General features: G+C 40.6%; 1 protein-coding gene across 9 annotated transcripts in view; it reads right to left on the reverse strand.

Annotated features, from left to right (window-relative positions):
• CCDC102B (coiled-coil domain containing 102B) overlaps positions 1-25,333 on the reverse strand; it is a 324,997-nt gene that overhangs the window by 292,183 nt on the left and 7,481 nt on the right. The window contains exons 3-9 of one of the 9 annotated variants that reach the window (XM_081562702.1): positions 20,175-20,396; positions 18,866-19,015; positions 18,034-18,200; positions 15,239-15,395; positions 10,424-10,721; positions 9,352-9,487; positions 9,101-9,273 (exon numbers count right to left, since the gene is read on the reverse strand). The gene's annotated coding sequence lies outside the window, so the exon portion shown is untranslated. Of the gene's footprint in view, positions 1-9,100; positions 9,274-9,351; positions 9,488-10,423; positions 10,722-12,745; positions 12,904-15,238; positions 15,396-18,033; positions 18,201-18,865; positions 19,016-20,174; positions 20,397-25,333 lie in introns of those variants that run through there. The other 8 variants (XM_081562708.1, XM_081562701.1, XM_081562700.1 and 5 more) reach the window with 8 other exon arrangements.

Below are 25,333 nucleotides of genomic sequence, written 5' to 3' on the forward strand. Positions count from 1 at the left end.
TCCCCATCTATTTGCCATGAAGTGACAGGACCAGACGCCATGATCTTAGTTTTCTGAATGTTGAGTTTTAAGCATCTCTGGATGCTTAGTATGTCACTAACCAGGGACATGGAAAGCATCCTCATTTTATTATTCAGAATAACCTGTATCAAAATTTAGGATAAGTCAGATGCTTAAGATTAGTTTTTCACATACACACCGTATCTACCTTATAAAACTGTCTTTGATTCTTCAAGATTCCAGCACAAGATTTTCTCAGTTTCTGTTTCATTCTGGTGCTTCCTTGAGTTTTCTCCTTTTTCTTCTTTGCTATGATAAATCTTGAAGGCCAGAACTAGAAAGTGTTTTGACCAGAAGTCTAAACTATTTCTTTACAGTTATACTCCTCTGACTGAATTCCTTGAGAGCAGTTCCCATGCCTTGCTTACACTTTATCTCCAATTTCCAGTACACTGCTTGAAAGGGACTAGGTTTTCAATAAAACAGTACAAATGAGCATATGATTTACTTCTTCAGTTATGCATCAGGGATTTGATCGGTTTTTACATAGAAACACATTTAAGTAAATGACTTCGGAAAAAGTTCTTCAAATCAATCACTGTGACTTGGTCTTTTTTTCTTTGCTGTTTGTTTTGTATTTTTTTCTTAAGGATTTGGTTAATATCCTCAGTCCTATTCGTCTCTGACATTTGATGAGGTAGTAAACTGAAACTGAGTAAATCTCACACCAAATGGTAGCAGCTACCCAATTACAAATCCAAGATTGTCAGAGGTAAAAGAAGTCATTCTTGGATATCCGATTCATACAAAAATGGTAGATAGACAATATGAATTCCAAAAGAGTGTATTGGTTGATGAAAAGGAATGGCAAAATTTAGATAAGGCTAAATGATGTTATATGTGGAATATTAATCAAGAAAATTCCTTTGGAAAATAAAGATTTTGGGGCTCAGGAATTGGTAACTTTTGTCATTAATTAAAGGACAGTTACACATATGGAAAGGGGAAATGTTGCTTAAAATTCTCAAGTACATCAAACTGCAGTTAAGTTGTTTTTCTACTGTTAGACTATAGCTGCAAACATCGTGAATTGTATCTCTCCCTTTCTTGCCAGGAAGGGTTGCTGCCCTTGTTAAACCTGTGCATCAGTGGTTTAATTACAATAAGCCCCTCACACAAGCCCTATCATTTCTAGTTTCTAATCTAGTACCTTTAACATGCCAGCAAATGATAACTTACGAATAAGAATTTTTCTTTAAAATAGTAAAGAAAAATTTTCATTGAGTTCAGAGCAATATGCTTGTCAGCCCTGAAGCTTTCTTTTGTCCCTAGAGAGTCAAACAATAGGATTAACCATGTTTGATGTATTTAGGAAACTGTTCTTAGCATTTCTTTGTTTGTTTTTTACTTCCAGGCAAGAAATTCTTCCTAACCTGCTTACTTTAAATTTCTGTATACCATGAAATAGTGCTCCCTGGCAGCATGGAGATCTAAATATCCCCTGAAGACTACTAATGATAAGATTTTAAATAGCTGGTATGATGCTGGGAAAGACTGAAGGCAGGAAGAGAAGGGGATGACAGAGGGCGAGATGGTTGGATGGCATCACTGACTCAATGGACATACGTTTGAGCAAGCTCCAGGAGATGGTAAAGGACAGGGTAGCCTGGCGTGCTGCAGTCCATAGAGTCACAAAGACTTGGACTCAACCGAGCAAATGAACAACAGTAAAAAGAAACAATGTTTTGCTGGACTGTAAAACAACTCAGAAATATTAGGCCAAATGAGATGTGAAAGTTAGAAATCAAGGAATAAAATGGTAATGTCGGCTTTTATTGTGAGATTATTTTCCAAAAACCAGTAAACTTGAGCCTAGAACCTGTCAAGGTGGGGGTCCATTAGCATAGACCGTCACATTGAGCTGGAACTCCACACAGCTATCATTTCAATTAGCCGGCTGCGCAGGATGTAAACATTCAATTAACCTCTGCATCTCTTGAACTTGTGTTAAATGTTAGAGGTGGAAATAACCCTGGAACATCTGGAAGCAGAACTGGACCTGTATGAGTTAACTGTGAGCCTTCCCATGACCTGCTTAGTCTAAAATTTCTCAGCAAATCTATTTTAAAATGATTCTGACTTGAAAATACTCCTAGGGCCTCAAACAGCTCTCACAGACAAAGTTTGAAGGAAAATGACCTGCATACACACACGTGTGTACAGGAAGCACAGTGCATAAACGTACACGATGTGTGAAACCAGGAAGGAGAAATGAAGAAGCATAAAAACCACAAAGCCTTCTGTCACAGAACGACTGAGACAGACACAAAACAAGTACGTCCAAAGTGCGTCAATATCTTAAAACTATAAGCAAAATCAAGCTATGAAAGTTGTCCACATAGTTTTAAAATAAAAAGACATTCTAAGTGCAAACCTAAATGACTGAATATTTAAACCTTCATTGGAAGTGGTTAACCAGCAGATTAGACTCAGCTGAGGTGACAATTAGTGAACTTGAAAACAGAATCAAAAGAAAATCTAGAATACACCCCAGAAATAAAAGATATGGAGAATATGAAGTAGAGGTTACAAAATATACACAATAATGAGGGGACATAGAACATACATCTAATCCTAATTCCAGAAAGAGAACACTGGGAGAATGGAGCAAATAATCACAAATATATGACAATAGCATTGGAATATCATTCTGTGAGTCACTAATAATGAATCCAGGAAATTGTTATCAATGACTGTCAACATCACAACATCACAAAGAGAGCCATTTAGTTGTTACATATTTCCTTGTGGAAATACCCAACACCTTTTGTATAGAAGTTTTTGGCACTTCATGACGAAAAAAGAAAACCTAAATCAAATCAAACCTTTAAATCAACCAGTGAGTTTATAAGAAATACAGGGAAGAGAAGAAAATTAAATTCTATACATGGTGACATCCATAAATACATTTTCAAGGGAAAAAGAAAGAACAGAGACACATAGATTAAGAGACATAAAATACATATCAACCCAATGTAGCACATGAATCTTATCTAGATTTAATTCCAGAAGAACATAAAAAATGAGTTCACATATAATAAAGAGAACGTGACACTATTAGCAAAATTAAAGATACCTTTTATCTTTTCATACAGCAGCAATGCCCCTTTTATAAATATATACGGGAGATAAACTAGTAACAATACAAAAAGTTACATACCCAATGCCATTGATTATAAGAATGATTTTAAAAGCATTGATTGGAAATAGCACAAATATGTGTCAATATTAGAATGCCAAGTAGTAGCATATTAACACAATAAGGTACTGTCCAGTTATAAAAAGGAATGAAGGGATATTTCTATACATGACTATAAAGTGATACCTAGAATCTAGTGCTTAAAATATGAAATAAAAACCAGAAAAGAAAATATTGTATGCTACAAATTACCTGGGAAGGATATGTATACATATAATTTTTATGATATATGTATATATTATATATTAAAAATAAATAGATAAAGTAGACTATTTAAGTGACAAAATATGAGTAGTATTGCTTGAAAGTGAAAGTCGCTCAGTCATGTCCTACTGTTTGAAACCCCATGAACCGCAGAATGCTAGGCCTCCCTGTCCATCACCAACTCCCAGAGTCCACCCAAACCCATGTCCATAGTCGGTGATGCCATCCAACCATCTCATCCTCTGTCGTTCCCTTCTCCTGCCCTCAATCTTTCCCAGCATCAGGGTCTTTTCAAATGAGTCAGCTCTTTGCATCAGGTGGCCAAAGTATTGGAGTTTCAGCTTCAACATCAGTCCTTCCAATGAACACCCAGGACTGATCTCCTTTAGGATGGACTGGTTGGATCTCCTTGCAGTGCAAGGGACTCTCAAGAGTCTTCTCCAACACCACAGAGCCCATGGAATTCTCTAGGCCAGAATACTGGAGTGGGTAGCCTTTCCCTTCTCCAGGGGATCTTCCCAACCCAGGGATCGAACCCACGTCTCCTGCATTGCAGGCAGATTCTTTACCAGCTGAGCCACAAGGGAAGTCCAATATGCATATATTGTATATTAAAAATAAATAAAGTAGACTATTTAAGTGACAAAATATGAGTAGTATTGCTTATACAGTCAAATATATTAAAAATGAAAGGATAAATAAGGTTTTTAAAATGACAGCTACTGGGGTTCTTGGATGAAGAGGACAGAATTTAAAGTTGTTTGCATAGTCTTTGGTTAGTAGATTCAACTTTGGGAACATGTTACAATAAATGAAAAAGTAATCAATCTCTAAACTCCAAAGTAAAATGGAACACATGAATGAACATGTATATCCAGTTAGAGTTATAACCACAGAGTAATAAATGATTCCAAGATATTTAAATCTTGATAATTTGACCCCCCAAAAAAACTGCAAACATTTTAAACTGTTTTCAGTCATCAAATTCTTGATGGTAGTTAATATTGTTATTCTGAGACTGTTACGTGTGTATTGTGCATAAAGTGAAAAATTATGTCATCTGTGATATACTTGTTATTATTCCAGGAATTGTAAAATGGGAAAAGAGTGATACGAATGCAAGATGGAAGAGGTTAGTATAAATCCCAGTCCTGATTGTTAATGAATATATCAGTGAAAACTTATTCTGTATTTTATATAAAGTGAAAGTCCCTCAGTTGTGTCCAACTCTTTTCGACCCCATGGACTATACAGTCCACGGAATTCTCCAGGCCAGAGTACAGGAGTGGGTAGCCTTTCCCTTCTCCAGGGGATCTTCCCAACCCAGGGATTGAACCCAGGTCTCCCACATTGCAGGCAGATTCTTTACCAGCTGAGCCAAAAGGGAAGCCCTTAACAAACAATAGATATCATTTAAAGAAAAGGTGTGCATTTCGGCAAATATGTTTTTCTCTTAACTACAAGCAAAATTTCAATCATGGTTAAAATTTGTACTGAGTTAATATAATATTTGGTTACCTTAACTGGGGTATTATTATTATTGGTTTTATTGTTCAAAGAAAGGAATGGATGTTTGAAGAGACTATTTAGTCAAAACTAAGTATATGTCTATGAGAAAATCAGTTATAACATCTTAGTTTTTCCACTCAAATATTTTAATACCAATCACATCAAACATGCTTATATTTCAGGCAATTATTTTTAAAATGAATGTTTTTACACTTCTCAGAATCTTCACCCTTCATGGCAGCCAGTGTAGAATATGCTTTATATTTTTATATATTTGAAAAGTGTATTTTTACTAGAGAAAATTGTATTGAATTTTAAGAAATAAAATTATTCTAAGGAAAGCAGCTTAAAAACAATCATACTTCATTATTAATTTACTATTAAGATAAATTTATATTAGGTTATTATGCAACAAAGAGTTTCAGTCATTTAACTTCTTAAAAATTCCTGTGGGTACGTTTAAATTAAAACTTTATGGAAAAAATAAGATATAGAAGATTAACTTTAAAAATATTTATTTTGGGTAGATTTGTATCTGCTTTTACTGCACATGAAGTCAACGTTCTGGATCCTGCAAGACGTATCAAATTAACCTTCCCTTTCTCCCCAGCTCCCTTCCAGGGTCACTAGCACTTCACGCTGCCTCATTCTTAGCACTTTTAGAGTACAAATTATTTATAGCTGTACATATCCTCTTACCCTGAAAGCAATGATCTGGTTTAACATTTAAGGGACAGGACACACAATCTGATTCCGTTGTCTTGGCATTTTTTTTCTTCTAGTTATGAAAATATTACTTCCAAGAATGAAAGAGTGTTTCACTACAAAAGTAGAAAGTATTAGTCCTTCAGTCTTGTCTGACTCTCTGTGACCCCATGGACTGTAGCTCGCCAGCTCCTCTGTCCATGGAATTATCCAGGCAAGAATACTGGAGTGGGTTGCCATTCCCTTCTCCAGGGGATCTTCCCAATCCAGGGATTGAACCTTTGCCTCCTGCATTGCAGGCAGATTCTTTACCATCTGAGCCACCAGGGGAACCCTTCAAGAATGGAAACACACTCTATTACTTTGGAAGAAGTTCTCATAGCTAATGATACATGTTTGAGTGCATATTGGTGTTAACTCAATTCTTTTCTTCACTTGATAATTCTCTTTTAGAATCCATCTTTCATGGTCTCTGTCCCCAGAATCAAAATTCTGTAACATTCATTTGCCCTTTCTTCACTTACCAGAGAGTTTTCACTCCCTTTTCCAGACTCATGCTAGTTATTTTTTTCTCACTCTCTTTCTCCCTTAAATAAATTTTTCATGTATTTTATATTCTTTCTTCCAGAAATTTTTTCTGTTAAACTATTGAATGCTCTGGCAATCTGCACTAGCTGGCTCTCCCAAAGAAAATAATAAGCGTATTCTTTTAATTGGTCTGTTTAGAGTGATCAAGACAAAACTGGCTCCAGTGTTAACATTCCTTCTTTCCTTGGACTGGACAAATTATTTCCAAATCTCTACTTCCAAATAAACCTAAAATTAATATTTTGATTATTCCAATCATTTATCAAGAGACAGTATATCTCAATGAATAATAAATGACTTGTTAAATAGTTCAGCTTTGTTTTACAGAATTAAGCACAAAATTATCCCATTTCTTAGCTGTCCAGATTTTGCCCAAGTCCATAAAGTAGAAAGCAAAATGGAAAGTTGGCCATCACGCTTGGGGAGAGAGCCAAGCCAGACAGTTTGGGTCAAAAAAGTAAAAATTTTACCCAAAGCTTAAATAGTAGAAGTTATTCACAGCTGCAGATAATTTGTATTGTATGAATTCTAACAATATGGTGCTGAGTGTGGCTCTCTCCTAATTATCTGGTTTGGCTGCCTCTGCAGACCAGCTTTACAGGTTTACTTCCAATGTTCCATTTCACCTTGTGCTGGCAACACAAAGAGATTTCAGTAAAATATCAATAAATCCATTTCAGTGGACAAGACTTCCTTCTGTTGAATGGTACTAGACTGTGTACAACACTCTGGCTGGCTGTTACTTTCATAGTCGAGCCAGCATGTTCAGATTTGGGGTCAAGAAGTCTTGGATCTTTGGCTGACACCACGGGAGAAGAATTTGATTCTGCTCCTCATTACATTGGGTTGTATACTTTGTTACATTAATCTCTAACCTTGGAAATGAAACAACAGAAATTAAAACAACTGCACATAATCCTAAAAGCATTACAAAACAGGAGAGACCTATTTACCTTCAGAGGCTCTGACCAGACATTTAGGAACTCAGCAACTTGGGGATTCTTATTTCCAAATGGTATGTGTGTGTTTATATGTCATCGTAACAACTCACATGTGCAGAAATGTGACTTTCTCTCTAATGAAGAAACTCAGCTTCCAAGAGACTTCAGTTTTGACCTCTACCTCCACTCATGACAGAAAGCTCTTATTAATATTTTTCCCAGTTCAAGGTAACTCAGTAAATTCCAGGTTGAAACTTTAGATTCTGTTGGTTGATATCCAAATGTGTTATGACCACATGTCTGCACAGCTCCAAAGCTCGTGCTCCCCGGACACCACCCTGCCTCATTCTACAGAGCAAGTGGTCCCATCGGCCCCTGTTTTACAAGCTGGCCTCATGTAACACAAGCATGAAAAAGCTGTGCTCAGGATTTCTCCAAATTTCCTTCTCCTTTCCTTTTCTCTAGGAGTTACCTAAATCACAGAGAGCAAGAGGTAAGGAGAGGTAGTCTAAAGGTGTGTGACTTGCATTTCTCCTGCATGGAGAGCTCTTTTAGGTATTGCTGTTCGGTGGCCTGACATAGTACATCATTGATGATTTTCAGTATTTAGAAGAGGTACGGGCTTCCCAGGTGGCGCTAGTGGTAAAGAATCAGCCTGTCAATTCAGGAGATTCAAGAAACAAAGGCTTAAGCCCTGGGTCAGGAAGATCCCTTGGAAGAGAGCAGGCAACCTACTCCAGTATTGTTGCCTGGAGAATCCCATGGGCAGAGGAGCCTAGTGGGCTACAGTCCATGGGGTCCTAAAGAGTCAGACAGGACTGAGCGACTGAGCACATATTCACAATGAGTATCACCACTCCCTTATGGCTGCTTGTCTTGACTAGTCTTACATTCTACATTTTTTCATTTGGATTCAAGGTCTCACCTAAGGATTTCTTCTCCCCTTTATGGGGCTCAGGAACTCCTTGGCTACTTTGAACACACGCCCTTGGAGTATGACGAATTCTATGAGACTATCTCCGAGTCCATTTGCCTAAACACCATCCCTCAGCTGTTGCTAGTTTAAACAGATTTTGTTTTGCCCCCTGTGGTCTGGAAGGCCAGGCCCAAAACCTCTAGTCTATAAGCCCCCCAAACCTGACACCTCACTCAGAGGCCTTCTTAACCTACTAGCATTGACACCAGTCTAGGTACCCTCAGAACCATCTCTTCTAACCTACTGACAACTAACTGTTCTTTCTTTCAAGGTACAGCAATTCGTCTTTTGTGTAGAAGCCTATGCTCCAGACTCTGGACTTGGCTCTCCATTTTTAAAACATAGCTTTCTAAAATCACAGAAAATCCTTTCTGCTTTCTACAAAGCCTGGCTCTAAGGAATCAAAATATATTTGTCTTTGCAACGGTTGTTGCAAACTCAAATCTGAGAAACACCTTACAAAAGTACATAGACTTCCCTGTGAAAGAATTTATCAACCATCCCTTTAAGAAAAACATACACAGAAAAGAACCCCTTTTGACTACTTTAGCCATCTGATGAGAAGAGCCAACTCATTGGAAAAGATCCTGATGCTGGGAAAGATTGAGGACAGGAGAAGGGGACGACAGAGGATGAGATGTTTGGGTGGCATCACCGACTCAACGGACATGAGTTTGAGCAAGCTCCAGGAGTTGGTGATGGACAGGGAAGCCTGGCGTGCTGCAGTCCATGGGGTCACAAAGAGTCAGACATGACTCAGTGACCGAACAACAACCACAAGGAATTGGAGTAAAGGAAACTGTCAAAATTCTTTCAGGTTGTGTGGGGAAGAAGAGGACCTCGTTTCATTTCTGTGAAGGGCTGGTATCAGCCGCAACCCTCCCCTCCCAATAAGGGCAGTCTGCGTCCACAACTTGCCTTGACCTCTCAGAGATGGAGTATGGTTTCCCCAACTCACTGGAACTGGTCTTCACCTTGAAACCCGGTTTCTCCAGCAGAAAACGGTAGAAGCTTCAGTTATTTCTTCTATGTGCTTCTGTCGCTGCCACGAAGCGTCTCTCCCTGGGTGGCCGCTCCAACTGCAGACAGACCTTTAAATGCAGATTATTCATGGATCACACCTGTGAACCCAACCCCCGGGCAGGCTCCAAATCCAGACAGATACACACCTTGAAGGAGAAACCACAGCTGAGCCTTGGCGAGATCAGCTGACCACCAGCTGACACACGGATGCACAAAAAAAAAACACTTAACTGCTGTATGCTCCTGGAGAGGCTTGGGGGCTGGTTAAGCAGGCTGACGATTCTATTTAGAATGGAGAAATACAGATATTGTTTTCCTTGTGTTGTACCAACTAGTAGAGATTTAACAGCACAATAAAACTGAAGAAATCAGGATTTTTATTAAACGATTTTCTTGCCTGGAGAATCTCATGGATGGAGGAGCCTGGTAGGCTACAGTCCATGGGGTCGCAGAGTCGGACAAGACTGAGCGACTTTCACTTCTTGCTTTTGAGTGAAATAAGCAGTCTCTCAAAGGGTATTCAAAGGAGGGGCTCACAGTCAAATTGTCCATTAAAGGTAGAAATGTCTGTTCTTTTTAAAATTGAGGCAAAGTTCCTATGGCCTCTGCTTCCCACCGACCTCCTTGTCTGAGCTACCACCTTGTCTCAACTGGACTCATTAATCCCTCTAAACTCACCTCCAGCACCCACTCTCATCACCACTTACCCTTTTCTAGTCTGTTCCTCATACTAACATGGGCTTCTCAGGTGGCAAAGAACCAGTGGTAAAGAACCCATCTGCCAATGTAGGAGACACCAGAGACACGAGTTCAATCCCTGGGCCAGAAAAATCCCCTGGAGGAGGGCATAGCAACCCACTCCAGTATTCTTGCCTGGAGAATACTATAGACAAAGGAGTCTGGAGGGATACAGCCCATTGAGTTGCAAAGAGTCAGACATCACTGAAGCAACTTGGCACGCATGCACACATGCAAACATGTTCAATGCAAATATGACCACGTTGCTCCACAGCTTAAGATCCTTCAGCACTTTCCCATTTGCTTTAGGAGAAAGACCAAACTGAAACCTGTCCTTTAAGGATCAGCATCTCTGGCCCCATGCTGCCTCTCCAGCCTTGGCTCTTGAGCTCAGCCATGCTCAGTGCAGACCAGCCAGGATAATCACTGTCAGTTCCTTGAACAGATCTTGCCTCTTTTTGACTAATAGCCTTCACTCACCACTAGCCAGAGTCTTCTTGCCAGTTGGGGAGCAAGTTCCTCAATTCGACTGCTGTTTCCTTAGGCCTGATGCAAAGAGCCAACTCATTGGAAAATGATGCTGGGAAAGATTGAAGGTAAAAGGACAAAGGAGCAGTAGAGGATGAGATGGTTGGATGGCATCACCAACTCCATGGACATGCGTTTGAGCCAATTCCAGGAGATAGTGGAAGACAGAGGAGCCTGACATGCTGCAGTCCATGGGGCCACAGAGTCAGACACACTTAGCCACTGAATAACAACTCCTTAGTCCGGATTCCTGTAGAAAACAGAAAGAAAAAAAGTAAATTCACTCAGTCATGTCCGACTCTTTGGGACTCCACGGACTGTAGCCTGCCAGGCTCCTCCATCCATGGGATTTTCCAGGCAAGGATACTGGAGTGGGTTGCCATTTTCTCCTCCAGGAGATCTTCCTGACCCAGGGATCAAACCTGGGTCTCCCACACTGAGAGTAGACTCTTTACCATCTGAGCCACCAGGGAAGCCCAGAACTTGAGACAAAAGTTTGGGAGCAGTTAGGTTATCTGGGCAAGATTCCAGCAGCAAGAGGAGGTGTAGCGAGAATGAGAGGTACGAAATGGAAAGTAGGCTATGCTCTGAACCGGTCGTGTCCCTTTCAAAATTTGTATGTTGAGGCCCTAACCCCGAGTGTGACAGCACCCAGAGATGGAGTCTTTGAGAGGTAATTAGATTCAGATGAGGTCATGGAGATGGGGCTCCTGATGGTGGGGTTGGTGACCTTATAAGGAGAGACACCAGGGACCTTGCTTCCTTTCTCTCTCCACCGTGGTGAGGACACGGCCGGAAGAGGGCCACCTGAAGCCGAGGTACACTCACTGGGGGAGTCAGACCAGCCACATCTTCGTGTTGGACTTCACAGCCTCCAGAACTCGGGAAAAAATAAATTGGCATTGCTTAAGTCATCCAGTATATAGTATTTTGTTATGGCAACCTAAGTCGACTGACAATTTTTAATCATTGAAAATCTGGTATGTTTTTAATATACATTTAACAATATTCTCCTTCTTATTGGAAATTTTTATGTCTTGTTTAGGAAATCCTGCCCTGACATGGGCTTCCCTGGTGGCTCAGACGGTAAAGAATTCACCTGCAGTACAGGACACCTGGGTTCAGTCCCTGGGTTGGGAAGATCCCCTGGAGAAGGGAATGGCTACCCACTCCAGTATTCCTGCCTGGAGAATCCCACGGACAGAGGGGCCTGGCAGGCTCCAGTCCATGGGGTCGCAAGGAGTTAGACACGACTGAAACGAGTTAGCACAGCACATACAAAATTTCAATAAAATGTTCAAAACAACATAAATGAACCTGGAGGACATTGCGCTAAGGGAAATAAGCCAGTCATAGAAGGACAAATACTGTTTCTACCTAGCTAAGGAATCTAAAATAGTCAAACTCACAGAAACAAGAATCGAATAGTGCTTCCAGGAGATGGACAGGGTGTGGGAGAAATGGGAGTTGCTGTTTAATGGATATAAAGTTTCAGCTTGCTCCATGAATAAGTTCTAGAGATCTGCCGTGTAACCTAGAACCTACCATTGACAATACGGTATTGTGCACTTTAAAACTTGCTAAGAGGTAAATCTTGTGTTAAGTGTTTGTGTGTGTGCATGTGTGTGCACGTGCGCTTGTGAGTGTGTGCGTGTGTGTGTGTGTGCGCTCCAGCACTCAGCTGTGTCTTCTGACTCTTTGTGACTCTGTTGACTATAGTCTACCAGGTTCCTCTGTCCATGGGTTTTTTTCAGGGAAGAATACTAGAGTGGGTAGCATTTTCTCCTCCATAGAACCTTCATGACCCAGGGATCAAACCCGGATCTCCTGCACTGGCAGGTGATTCTTTACCACCGGGCCCATAAGTGTTCTTACCACCAGAAAAAGCAAAAGGGAGGTGGAGACCTAAGAAAACCCACAAAGATGTGGGAAATACCTGTTCTTTTGATGCTGGTGTTTGCCTGTGTCCAAACTCATCAAATTGTACACATTAAATAAAGTTTGGCTCTTTGTGTATCAGTTATTCCTATGAAAAGCTGTTAAAATTGTATGAATTATTTAAGATTTACATTTAAGAAAGAACCAAATATATTAGCAATTGCTTTTTAAAATAAAAGATGATAACCTTGAAATGCTATAGATTCTGTGGGGCTAAAGAGAGAAAAAAAACAAGCAGGTAATTTAAGGGCTAGAGTATAAAACCAAACACTCAGAAAGAGAATTTCAGAAGAACATTTTTGCCTATAGATGTAAAAATTTCATGCTGGCATTTACCTTAAAACCAAAGAAGACACTGGGCTCTTGCTAGTTCTGAAGCCAGACCATCACTGCTCCTCAGAAATGCTGTGATCAGGGACCTTGTCGTTCCTTTGTGCAGTCTCAGCATGGTTTGGGTTAGAAAAGAAGCATAGCCCATTGGGTAAGATGCTTTCCTGAGAAGAAGTTAATAAATCTTCCAACAGTCCTTTGAAATTTCTTTTTGATAGAATAGGATTTTCAGCTAAAAAGACTTAACAAGTCTTTTTTGTAATCTCCAAATGTTTCATCACCTCTTCGGGTGATGAATTGTATTCAGATACAGTGGCCATAAGGGTAAGTCTAAGGGCCCAGAAATAACGCAAAGTTTGGTTCTTTTGAAAAGAAGCTCTTAATATGGTGCTAATAAATCCAGAGTCTGGTTTCAAGTGTACATCTGGATCCCATTTTAAAGGATTAAGACAAGATGTTGCACACAATATATATATTTTAAAATTTGCTATAAGTTAGTAAAAACATGAAAGGCCTCTTCTGCCTTGTGTTAGGTAACTCACATGACACTGTAAATAATAGGATTGAGTGTATGAGATAAACACAGAGGATCTTAAGAGAGCCCAATAAATAGCCCCCTTCATTCCCATCTGGTAAAGAACCTGCTTGCCAACGCAGGAGATGTAAGAGACATGGGTTTGATCCCTGGGTTGGGAAGATCCCCTGGAGAAGGGCATGGCAACCCACTCGAGTACTCCTGCCTGGAGAATTCCATGGACAGAGGAGTCATGGGGGGCTACAGTCCATAGGGTCATAAAGAGTGGGACAGGACTGAAGTGACTGAGCATGCATGCATACAGGCTGCACTGTTGAATATGACAGCCACCAGCCACAAGGGGCTACCGAGCTCCTGAGATGAGACACGCTGTTCACATGTGGGATTTCAAAGATTTAGTACAAAAAAAATGGAAGCTATTCCATCAATAGGTTTAATATTGACATACACTGAAATGACAATATTTGATTTAAGTAAAATCTGTTTAAACCATCTGTTTCTTTTTACCTTTTATGTGTGGCTACTAGACAAGCTTAAAATTACATACGCAGCATGCAGTGTATTTAATGTATTTCTTCTGGACAGTGTTGCTCCAGAGCTTTCCCGTGAGATCAGTCTGAGTCACGTCTCCAGCTAGGACCACACTGCCCTGGATTCTCCTGCTCTGTCCCTCCTCCCAGTGCTCTTCTCCAGGGAACACTCCTTCACTATGTCATGGAAACAGAACCCCCATCTCAGGCTCTCCTAGGAGCCAAATCTAAAACATGTGATGTCTTGTATGACTTAAGTTTGTGGTGCTCTGTAAAGAAACAGCTATGATGTATATTGTCGAGATAAAAAATGTATGAATAAAACAATGCAAATTAAGTAACTAGGACTAAGGCATCAAGAAAAGCTTCCCTGAGAACGATGTGCTTAACCCACAGCATTAGGACACAATGCCAAGTACACTGACATGAATATGGTTTTGGCCAGAGCGCTACAAAAACACTACTTAAATCAGACAGGTCTTATGTTTGGTCACACTCAGTTAGCATAAACTGGAGAGAGATCTCAATTTGGGGAGAAATTTTGTGTTTTACAGATGTCATTCCTGGGCTCAATATTTAAGATTATTGTTGTTTTTATGAACAAATAAAAATCTGCACTTCTTTGGGTACTCATAGAATAAGATGGGACTAGGTTTTAAATTTTAAATAACCTTAATTTTAAGGCTTTCTCAAACGTGATATCCACTGGAGTGTTTTAATCTTTTGATCGGTGTTTGTCCTAGGACAGCCTTTTGTTACTCCAAATGTTTATTTCAAAAAAAAAAACCAGTTTCTAAAAATTCTTGTTCCATTTTACTGTATTATGCAGTGATAAAATATTGTTTAGGTATAAAAGGTTAATGCATTTGTCATGAAAAAGCTGTTAATAATAGGAGAAGTGTATCAGATCACTACATTAAACAAGTGATGTTGCCAACAAGCCCTTCCCTGGTGGCCCAGGTGGTAAAGAACAAGACTGCCTGCATTACCTCGTATCAACACATGGTGGCGCTCTAATGCGAGGTTCAAAGGACGGAAATAAAATCTTCAGAAAAAACGTCAAAAGACACTTTGCAAATAAAAATGTTCAGTGAGAACTATTGTAAGCAACACAGATGCTAACAACATTAGCCATTTCTATTGGTGAGTTTATCCGTAATCTCACATATCACTTATCTAAAGAGGACTTCTTTTTTAGATCCCTGTGAACATGGGAGGGCCTTGGGGGTCAGTTCTTGGAGAATGCACTCCAGGGGAAGAGGGTGAATGAGGGGCCACTAGGTCCTAGCTGCTGCTTGCGGCCCTTTGATGCAACTGAGGATGCAGGGTCAAGGCAGAGGCCTGGGTGGGGTGATGAACAGGGCCTCACCAAGCACAGTCCCTGGCAATGGGTTACAAACCAGTAGCAGCTGCCAGACGGGTTCAGATGCTTACCTTCTGGGAGCCGTCGTAGGGTCACTGATTCTGTTTTCACTGGGCCAGGAATGGTCCTCTTGCTGTCCACTATTGACAGGGTCTGCTTGGAGGGGAGCAGGGGGCCGGGTGATGAGGGCTTCTGGGCCTTTGCAGCAGAGCCTTTGAGCAAATTGACCTGTGGAGGTAAGACGCCTCAGATTGGAGCGGGGCAGACACGCCTGGCCTCACTTGTAGAGAGCATGCAACGTCTCTGCAGGGGGCCCAGATGGACAGCCCTCTTCCCAGAATCTGTCAGGAACGGTTTGCCTTGGATAGGAGGGAGAGGTAGAGCATTGCCTTTGAGAAAACAGCAGCACTTCCTCAGCCAAACCACCCGTCTGTTTCTGTCTTGGTCTGATTGGTTGGACTAGGCCATGGGCTGAGGGAGATGGCTGGTCCCTGACATCTCACCGGCCCTGGGAAGCCAGAAGCTCCTGTTCCTAGGCAGGCCTGTGCTCCTTGCTCTTGCTGCTGGGAAGCTTGTGGGCCGGATGGACTAGACTCTTCCCCAGGACCCTCACAATGGGCGCTGTGGGTCAGGCTGCCCCCTCCAGAGATCAGAGGCAAATTGGTGACCAATGTACCAGGGCGGGCAATGGCATTCCGTGACTGCTAACAGAAACACGTCAACTGACCATTTCTTCTCCAAGGAACATAAATAGAAGATGTGCAGACCAGCATATTAAAAAGCAGAGACATTACCTTGCCAACAAAGGTCTGTTTAGTCAAAGCTATTGTTTTTCCACTAGTCATGTATGGATGTGAGTTGGAGTATAAAGAAAGCTGAGCACCAAAGAATTGATGTTTTTGAACTGTGGTGTTGGAGGAGACTCTTGAGAGTCCCTTGGACTGCAAGGAGATCCAACCAGTCCATCCTAAAGGAGATCAGTCCTTAACATTCATTGGGAGGACTGATGCTGAAGCTGAAACTCCAATACTCTGGCTACCTGATGTGAAGAACCGACTCATTTGAAAAGACTCTGATGCTGGGAAAGATTGACGGTGGGAGGAGAAGGGCATGACAGCGGATTAGACGGTTGGATGGCATCACTGACTCAATGGACATGAGTTTGGGTAAACTCCGGGAGTTGGTGATGGACAGGGAGGCCTGGCGTGCTGCAGTCCATGGGGTCGCAAAGAGTTGGACGCGACTGAACGGAACTGAACTGAGACCAGCAGGGCTAGTGGCAGAGGCTGGCTGTGCATTGGTTTTGATGCCTCTCAGCTTTGGCTGCCCCCAGGCCCGGGGTCAAAAAACAACAACAACAAAAAAACGAGAGCTAATGAGGTGACCTGGAGTGAGGACGGTGCTTCGTCTCCCCCTTGGGAACCAGACTTCAGCGTCTCTGCCTCTGCACATTGCTCACTAACACACAGGGTAGAAACCACTAGCTCTTCCCGAGAGAACAGAACACGCAGCCTCCACCTTGTCCCCAGAAACAGCCGCAGACTTGAGCTCGCTGCATCAAGGGCACCACCTCACTGCGCTCCAAGGAGCAGCTACAAGCACAGAGACAGAGGCAGACAGAGACAAAGAAAGAGGCGCAACATGGCAGCAGACACTGCATTTTCACTGAACATTTTTTTAAAAAAGTCAAAATCCAAGCAAACTTGAACCTGAAAATGTACACAGAAGTAGGAAACACAGAGAACAGAGCTCTCCCAGCCAGCCAGGGGCGCTCTTTTCAGGGAACGATTCATAGACTGAAGTAGATTCCATGAGCCTCCAAGACAATAGGATCCTCTCTATCCCTTGCCACGTGGGTTTGGTTTTTTTTGTTTGTTTTTTAAGTCCTTTGGTTTGGGGTGGGTCTTCTTTGTTTTTCTTTTGTGTTTTGATTTCTTTTTTTTTTTTTTTCCGCAGTCATCAGCTGCCAACATAATCTGCACCAGCTGAAGATCAGAAACCAAAAAAAAAAAAAAATTAGAAAGCCAAAACAGACCTAAAAGCAAACAGCTCAGAGGTACACAGTTTCCTGCTGGCGGGTAACCAGGCGCGCTCCCAAGGCCGAAAGTGCGGGCATAGTGGAGCCATTGGCACACCTCACAACCAGGAGACGCACACAGACACTACACAGCCAGAAGCACCGCACTGCAGCACGCAGTGTGAGGAGATGAGTACACGGAGGGACACTACCCATACACCTTTATTTTCCACTTTTCTGATATCTTCTGAGGACAGAACATCTGTGAGCCATTTTGACTTCATCGAAACATTGACTTTTAAAACAATTCCTTTTTTAAAAACAATTGTAGCAGATGTGTACCATAACTTGTATTTATGACTGACCGTAAAACCGTATGATGTAGGGTCGCAGTGTATGTTTGGTGGGACGCCATCTTTCAGAACTGTGCTAACTCACTGTTGAAGCGGTCAATGGTAAGAGAAAATACACCTTTGTTTTTTTGTGACAAATAAAAAGAAAACAGGAAGTAGAATTATTGTTAATAGTTAAGGAAGAGAGTTTTGGATATAAAATGATATACCCAAGTAAATGTCCTTTTAAATATGTTGCTATAATAATATATATATATATCTCAACAAGATAAGGCTTCAGAAAACTGTCCAAATTAGGAAGCCCTTTATAAACACTCATGAAGGAAATACTAAAATGAACTGCTTCAGAGCTATGGGGATGATGACCGCTTGATACAGTCAAGTACTGTGTAAAAAACCAGAAGCCAGAGAAATTCAAAAGAAAAAATAGTCCTGAAAACTCTGTTCTAAATTCTAGAAAATATGACAAGGAAGAAGACAATGTAACTACTTGTACCTTTCTCTTGCTCCGTTTTTGTCCTGCCAGGCTGTGGTAAATAAGATAGAACTGTATTTAGAGAATGGTACCCAAAATGATCGAGCGTTTCTTTCAAGAAAATGCACGTAAATGGTTGTGCTCTTTGGCCTGAAGAAGTATCTGAAAAGGCTGACGTTGCTGAAAGTCTGCGTGTAAATAAATGGGAGAGACTCATTTTGAGAAGACTGAGTGAGGAGGCATGGCTTTAAATCTAAAACAGTCTGAAAATTGTGACGTTTGATTCACTCCACATATAACCCTTGGCATTTGTGGATTCCTGTTTGGGGTTTTAATATATGTGATGCATGAAATGTCTCCCTAAGCAAGGTGATGACAGTAATCTGTTGCTGTTGTCATCTTGTGGCATTCAAAACATACTGCATTGCACTGACCCTAAAATGCAGGCTGGATTTAAAATAACACATATATCAGTTCCCTGCTGTTTTGGCGAACCTTGACCTCTGATGCTGCCGCCATGTGGAATAAACAAACCCACAGGGGACACTTCTCTAGTTGTCTGTCTTTTCAAAGCCACGTCTCTCCTGTCACCCTGGGCTCCTTAATGAGCCCTGAAAACAACCCCCAGGGGCAGCAAACGATTCTTTTCAGTTTTTCCCAGAGGACAGGTTTATTTTTGTAACTATAGCAACAGCTGCTGTTTTCTTTCTGAGTTTTTAAGCTTCTTAGTATTATGGGTCTCTTTGCAAAGATATTGTAGAAGCTTTCAGGTCTTTCAAAATCTTGCCTTAAAAAGTCAGGCTTCGTCCATAAGAAATCTTTATTATAACTAAAGCTGGACTTCGTTATTCACCATTTATTTGCATGTGTGTCTGTTGTCTCTCCTGGGAAACGCAGGCACGGCTTTGGCAAATCCGCGGTCAGTCGCTCTTTGATGCTGAAACCCATGTCTCCAGCAGATGTCGCTATTCTCATGCTTAACCAAAATTTGAGCCTAAGGGTTCTTCAGTGTGGAAAAAAACACCTTAACTTACTAGAAGGAATTATCACAAAAGAGAAGTAAACATGTGCAATCAAGTACAAAATTTCTTTTTTATAATTGAAATTATAGAGACGGTTGGTTGGAAGGCCTCTTAGGCAAGTTCTCATTTTAAGAAAGTTACTGTTAGTTTATTTTCTACATCTCCGTTTACTCACCTTTAAAGAAGTTACTGACACAAAACACTTGAAGCTGCTGTAAGTGTTACATGGGTTTCCCTGGTAGCTCAGATGGTAAAGAATCTGCCTGCAATGCAGGAGACCTGAGTTTGATCCCTGGTGTTGGGAAGATCCCCTGGAGAACAGAATGGCAACCCACTCCAGTATTCTTGCCTGGGAAATCCCATGGACAGAGGAGCCTAGCGGGCTACAGATCCATAGGGTCGCAAAGAGTCAAAACACTTGAAGTTGCCGTGTTACACAGTAACACATACGATGATCCCAGGATGCCTTTGACAAAGGCAAATTTGTTGTGCTTCAAAGTAGGACTTGCAAGGCAAACACAAATTATTAAGAACTCGACCCCTAGAACAGCCAGTATTTTGAGCAATTTGAGCAACACAGTCTCAACAAAATGATAGTTCCTTAATATTTTATTAGAAAACCTTTTTGACCCCATTGGAATCTACATTTTCAGTGCCTGTTTCAAAGAACTTTTTGAAGTTCCTGAATTTTTGAAATTTCTAACTCAGAGTTCAGCCTTCCCCTCCCTTGATTACTAGCACAGCATCTCCTCTTTGCTGCCTGCTCCTGGTAACCAGAAGGTGATCCTCAAAGGGACTTGATCAGATTTGTAATTTTGGTACATTAGGAACCAATATGTAACACATATTCCACTCCTTTCCTTCATTTACTTTTTCATGTGTCTCTTAGCAAACACTACTTATTTTAAGTCTGAGTCTGTGGTCTCATTTTCCAGGAAAAAGACAAAGTGCCAGAGGTATGAGTAATTGGTATCTCCTTTCAGGCCCATTTCATTATCTCCCCTTCACTGTCCAGGGCTGACCTGACCAGCCTTTGACCTCATTTCTAAGCTGCTTTTGTTCAGAAAGACTTGGGAATTCCCATAAGGATCACAAATTGAGTTCGTTTAGCCTCTGCATAACCTTTTCCCCAGTTCTTACGTCTCTGTGTCCTTCTCCTTATAAAATGGATGTCTTCTTTGCGTCTCTAGTCTAGATCACTCCAGGGAAGGTACCATGGTCCAAAGATCAGGTCAGATCAGGCCCTGGGCCTGCTCCATTGATGTTGAACCTTTAAAGAGCCAGGTTTGTAAACGTGCAGCTGGCATGGCAGGAGGGCTCAAAATGACGGTTTCTATGCCCGATTCTGGGAGCCACGATATTCTGAAACATAAAGGAGAAAACTGCAAAATTTCAACCCTGAATAGATGGAATCATATTATCTGTGAGAGTTTTAAAAGAAAGATAACATAGGGATGTTTCATAGGAGACATTCCTATGAAAAGCTCTCAAGAAATGCCAAGCACCCATTTATAGGAAATAAGACCTCAAGGTATGATTACTATCACCTGAGCTCTTTGTGGGGTCCATCCTAGAAATACCAGACACGCTTAGAATACGCAGGGTGCTTGTGCTTAGTCACTCAGTCATGTCCTACCTTTTGCGACTCTTTGGACTGTAACCTACCTGGTTCCTCTGTCCATGGAATTTCCCAGCAAGGATACGGGAGTGGGTTGCCATTTCCTCTAGGGGATCTTCCCAACCCAAGGGTCAAACTCATGTCTCTGGTGGCTCCTACATTGCAGTCAGATTCTTTACTCGAAGAGCCACTAGAGCTTTAAATACACAGGGTACTCCACATAAAAGCCCTGAACTCCAATAAACTCTGCCTGGCCCACATAAAAGAGATTCAGAATCTCTTCCTTGAAGCAATATATTTTATTGAAATTAACTCTTCTTTAATGTTTGAGTGACTGAACATGTACCAAAATGGAGATAGTTCCTCCAACTGATCCTAGAACACTAAAGTCAGAGGCTTGAGAAATTATTTTTATTTGAAAGAAAAATAATAGGAGGTATATGTATATATATTTCCTCCAAAAGAGCCTGGACTACAATTCAAATAATTTTCTGAATTTTAATTGAAATGCAAACAGTGTTTAGAGTTTCAAGTGTTAACAATTGTCTGTTTGAACTTTCCTTTAAATGAATTTGACAATTGATATATGCCTGAATTAATATTATTATGTACTGTATTATATAACAGATATATATTTACATATATAATTATTAATAAAATTAATAGTTTCTCCTTCTGTCCAGTGAAATGTCATAGAGGCAACATCATCTCAGATGGGACCAGCTTAATATGTAAATTAAAGCCCAGATTATAGTTTCTAAAATTAACTTTCCATGGAAAGGAAGCAGGATTTTTTGGGAAAGATAACTGATTCTATGTCTAGGAAAGGAAGGTATGAAAGAACACAGAACTTCTTTATCAGAAACCAAGGTTTTATTCAAGGGTTAGTGAAATCAGATCAAAAGAGAACTCGTCGTCATCTGAGCCACCAGGGAAACCAAACTTCTGCAGACTTCTGTGAGCAGACAGAATTATATCCATCCTCTGTTGTAATTAGGAAGGAACTGTCATAATATCTAAAAGCTTTAAAGTATTTCTTCAGAGAGATGAGAATCTAAATTTGTTCCCCTGGGGAAACTCTCTAGAAGCAAACAACCTAATTAACTGGACTATTAACTGACTTCCATAATTGGGTTAGCACCTCTTAACCCTAGGGATATTTGGAAGTAAATATAGGTATTTTTGTGAAAATTATAATAGAGCATTGATTTTTTTTTCATTTCTAATGGATAAAAGAATCTGACCTATTATAATGATAGCCTGGAATCTAATCTGAGATATGCAATCAAGGAGTTTACTTAGATGAAACCTTACATTTAATTTTTTAAAGCTTTTGTTAGAGTATAATTGCTTTACAATGTTGTGCTACTTTCTGGTGTACAACAAGGTGAATCAGCTGTAGGTATACATATCCCCCCTCCTTCTCAAGCATCCCTCCCATGCCACCCCCATCCCAACCCTCTAGGTCATCACAGAGCACTGAGCTAGGATCGCTGCACTATGCTGTAAATTTCCCCTCGCTATTGAGTAACGTGTTAGTTGTTTAGTCCTGTCCGACTCTGTGTGACCCTATGGACGGTAGCCCGCCAGACTCCTCTGTCCATGAAATTCTCCAGGCAAGAATACTGGAGTGGGCTGCCATTTCCTTTTCCAGGGGATCTTCCCAACCCAGGGACTGAACCTTGGTCTCCTGCGTTACAGGCAGACTGTTTACCATAATATATTTTACATAGTGTATTTATGTCAATGCTAGTCTCTCAATTCATCCCACCTTCCCTGTCCCCCAAAACTTTACATTTTATAATTCAGTATTAAAACATCTAAGAGAACTTTAGGTCCCCATAAATATAAATTTTACTTGTAGCGTGTGAGAATTCCCTATGTTCCACAGCCACATTCAAAAAGAAAGTCAAATGATACACCAATGAAGTTAATTCCTTAATATGAAGAAGAGCATTTTGCAAATTGTTTGGTATTTGTGTTTCCTTTTCTGCAAAATGCCTGGTCATATATTTTATACATCATTATGTGCTTTGTATTTTCTCCTATTGATTTTTTAACTAACTCATCCTTAGTTACCTATGTTGCACATAACGTTTCCAACTGTTGCTTGTCTTTCCACTTCACTTTCTCTAGAGTGTCTTTCAGTCATTGTATCAATGTTTTCCTTTGGACTAGCAATTTTGAAGAAATCCTTTGAATCGAAGTTCTTGTATATTCTTCTAAAGGTTTTAAAGTATTGCTTGTCCATTTGTCTCCTTTCAGGCTGGAGTTCATTTTTGTTAACCGTGTAAGATTTGAATCCAAACTGTTTTGTCTTTATGGATATGAAACTGGCACAGAGCGATGCATTCTTTTCAGTGTTCTCTCTGTCACATGTGCTTTCCATTCATACACAGTCTGTTTTTGGGTTGTCTATTCTATTCCTTTGATCAATAGTCCCTGTCCTGATACCATGTCATCCTCCGATGGCTTTAACTCTTGATATCTAGCAGAATACGTTCTCTCACCTTAATCTTTTTCCGTATGAACAACTTAGGTATACTTGGAGGTTTGCTCTTCTGAACAAATTTTTAAATCAGCTTGTCAAGGTCCTTATAAAACACTTGAGATTTTCAATGAAATGTCAATGAATGGATAGGTAATCTGTGGATCACAGATACCTGTGTAATGCTGAGTTTTCTATCCACTAAATTGTTTTATCTTTCCATTTATTTGTGTCTTGTTTAGATTATTTAAATAAGGTTTGTAATTTTCTCCATATGGTTGTCACATCTCTTAGTTTTATTACAAGGCAACATTTTTGTTACTAATAGAAATAATATGTCTTTTAAATGTATGCTTTCTCTTTTTGCTAGTTTAAAGAAATACTGTAGATTTTTGCATAAATATCTTAACCTAGACACTTTGCTGAACCTCGACTAGAGCTAACAATTTTCATGAGATCTTTTTAAAATTTTTAATATAGATAATCCACGATTAATTACTATTTCCTTCTCTTCCCATCCTTATGCTATCCCCTTTTCTTCTTTATTTTACTACATGAGCCAGGACTTCCAGTGAAATATTTAATGTGCTGTATGTGCTCAGTCGTGTCCAACTCTGCAACCCCATGGACTGTAGCCAACAGTCTCCTCTGTCCATGAAATGTTTCAGGCAAGAATACTGGAGTGGGTTGCCATTTCCTCCTCTGGGGGATCTTCCTGACCCAGGGATTGAAGCTGCATCTCTTGCATCTCCTACATTGGCAGGCGGATTCTTTACCACTGTGCTACCTGAGAAGCCCACAATATTTAATAGGTGTGGTAATAATAAACTTTAAATCTGGTTCCTGATATTCAAGAAAAGTCTTCTGTTTTTTGTTTTTATTTACACTTACAGCCTCTGCAGTTTCAGGAAGGCTTGTGTTAATCAAGCTTCTAACCAAGAATGATCTTTCCCAGGTAATAAAAATTAATTGGGCCCAGTAGTGTCCTTAAGTGGGGGATATGATTTCTCCAAAAGCAAGAAAGGCTTTAGGCTTCTTATTTAGTCTAAAAAGGGAAGTGGGGAGCAAGAAGGTTTCATTTCTATTGGTCTGCAGTGTATCACAGGGCATGCCAGCCCATGGAATCCTCCAAAAGTTTACAGTCTATGAAGGTTCTGGATTTTTTCGGGGGTTCATAAACCATTTTCTATCAGTCATATGATCATTGTAAATTTGCTTTTAGGTTGATTCTCAGGTTCAGAAATTATCATAATGTCATCTGTATCATGTACTACAACAGTATAATCTAGTAATATCACACCAGGTCTGCCTCATTGGACTGTGACAGTACACAGGGAAGTTCAAATATCCTCCAGGCAAAAGTACATTGGGAACCATTCCACATGAATGCACACTGTTGATGACTCTCCCTAGCAACCAACATAGAAAAAAGGCGTTAGCCAAGTCAACTACAGAAAACTGGTCATCTTTAGCTTGTGGAATAATCTGTGTAGCAGCTGAATACTCTGGACCATATAGGGACTGCAGAAGCTACTAGGGGTGCTGTTTACTGGCATCCCCTGTAGTCCAGGGTCAACCTCCACAATCCATCTGTCTTCCTCACCAGCATCATCTTGTTACGGTAGAATGAGGGTGCAGGGCCCACTCGCCTGCATCTAACATGTCCTTCATTAGGGCAGTAATTTTTTGTGGCCGTAGGTATAGGATAGTGATTATAATTAACCGTTTGAAAACTCTTAAGGGCTCCCATCAGGCTTCTCTAGTGGCTCAGATGTTAAAGAATCTGCCTGCAATGCAGGAGACCCAGGTTCAATCTCTGGGTCGGGAAGATCCCTTGGAGTAGGAAATGGCAACCCACTTGGCTACCCAAGTATTCTTGCCCAGGGAGGTTCATGGTCAGCTGGCCAGCTACAGTCCATGGGGTCACAAAGAATTGGACATGACTGAGTAACTCACACACACACGTACACAAGGGCTCCCATTATTGAAATCCAATTAGTACTGGATTTAGGACAGATTTACGAGTTGTTTCTTTTTGTTAGTTTCCTCAGCACCGGGAAGGAGTTTCAGCCAATCATTATATTGATAGCAATTAGACATTCAGGTAAGGAAGACACTCCCACAGTAGACTTTTATTAAAAATCACTTATTTCAACTTTTAACGAGAGTTTAATTTTTATTCTTAGAGGAGCA

Source organism: Giraffa tippelskirchi, chromosome 14, assembly GCF_054371585.1.
Source record: "Giraffa tippelskirchi isolate mGirTip1 chromosome 14, T2T-mGirTip1v1.2.pri, whole genome shotgun sequence".
NCBI classification, from domain to species: domain Eukaryota; kingdom Metazoa; phylum Chordata; class Mammalia; order Artiodactyla; family Giraffidae; genus Giraffa; species Giraffa tippelskirchi.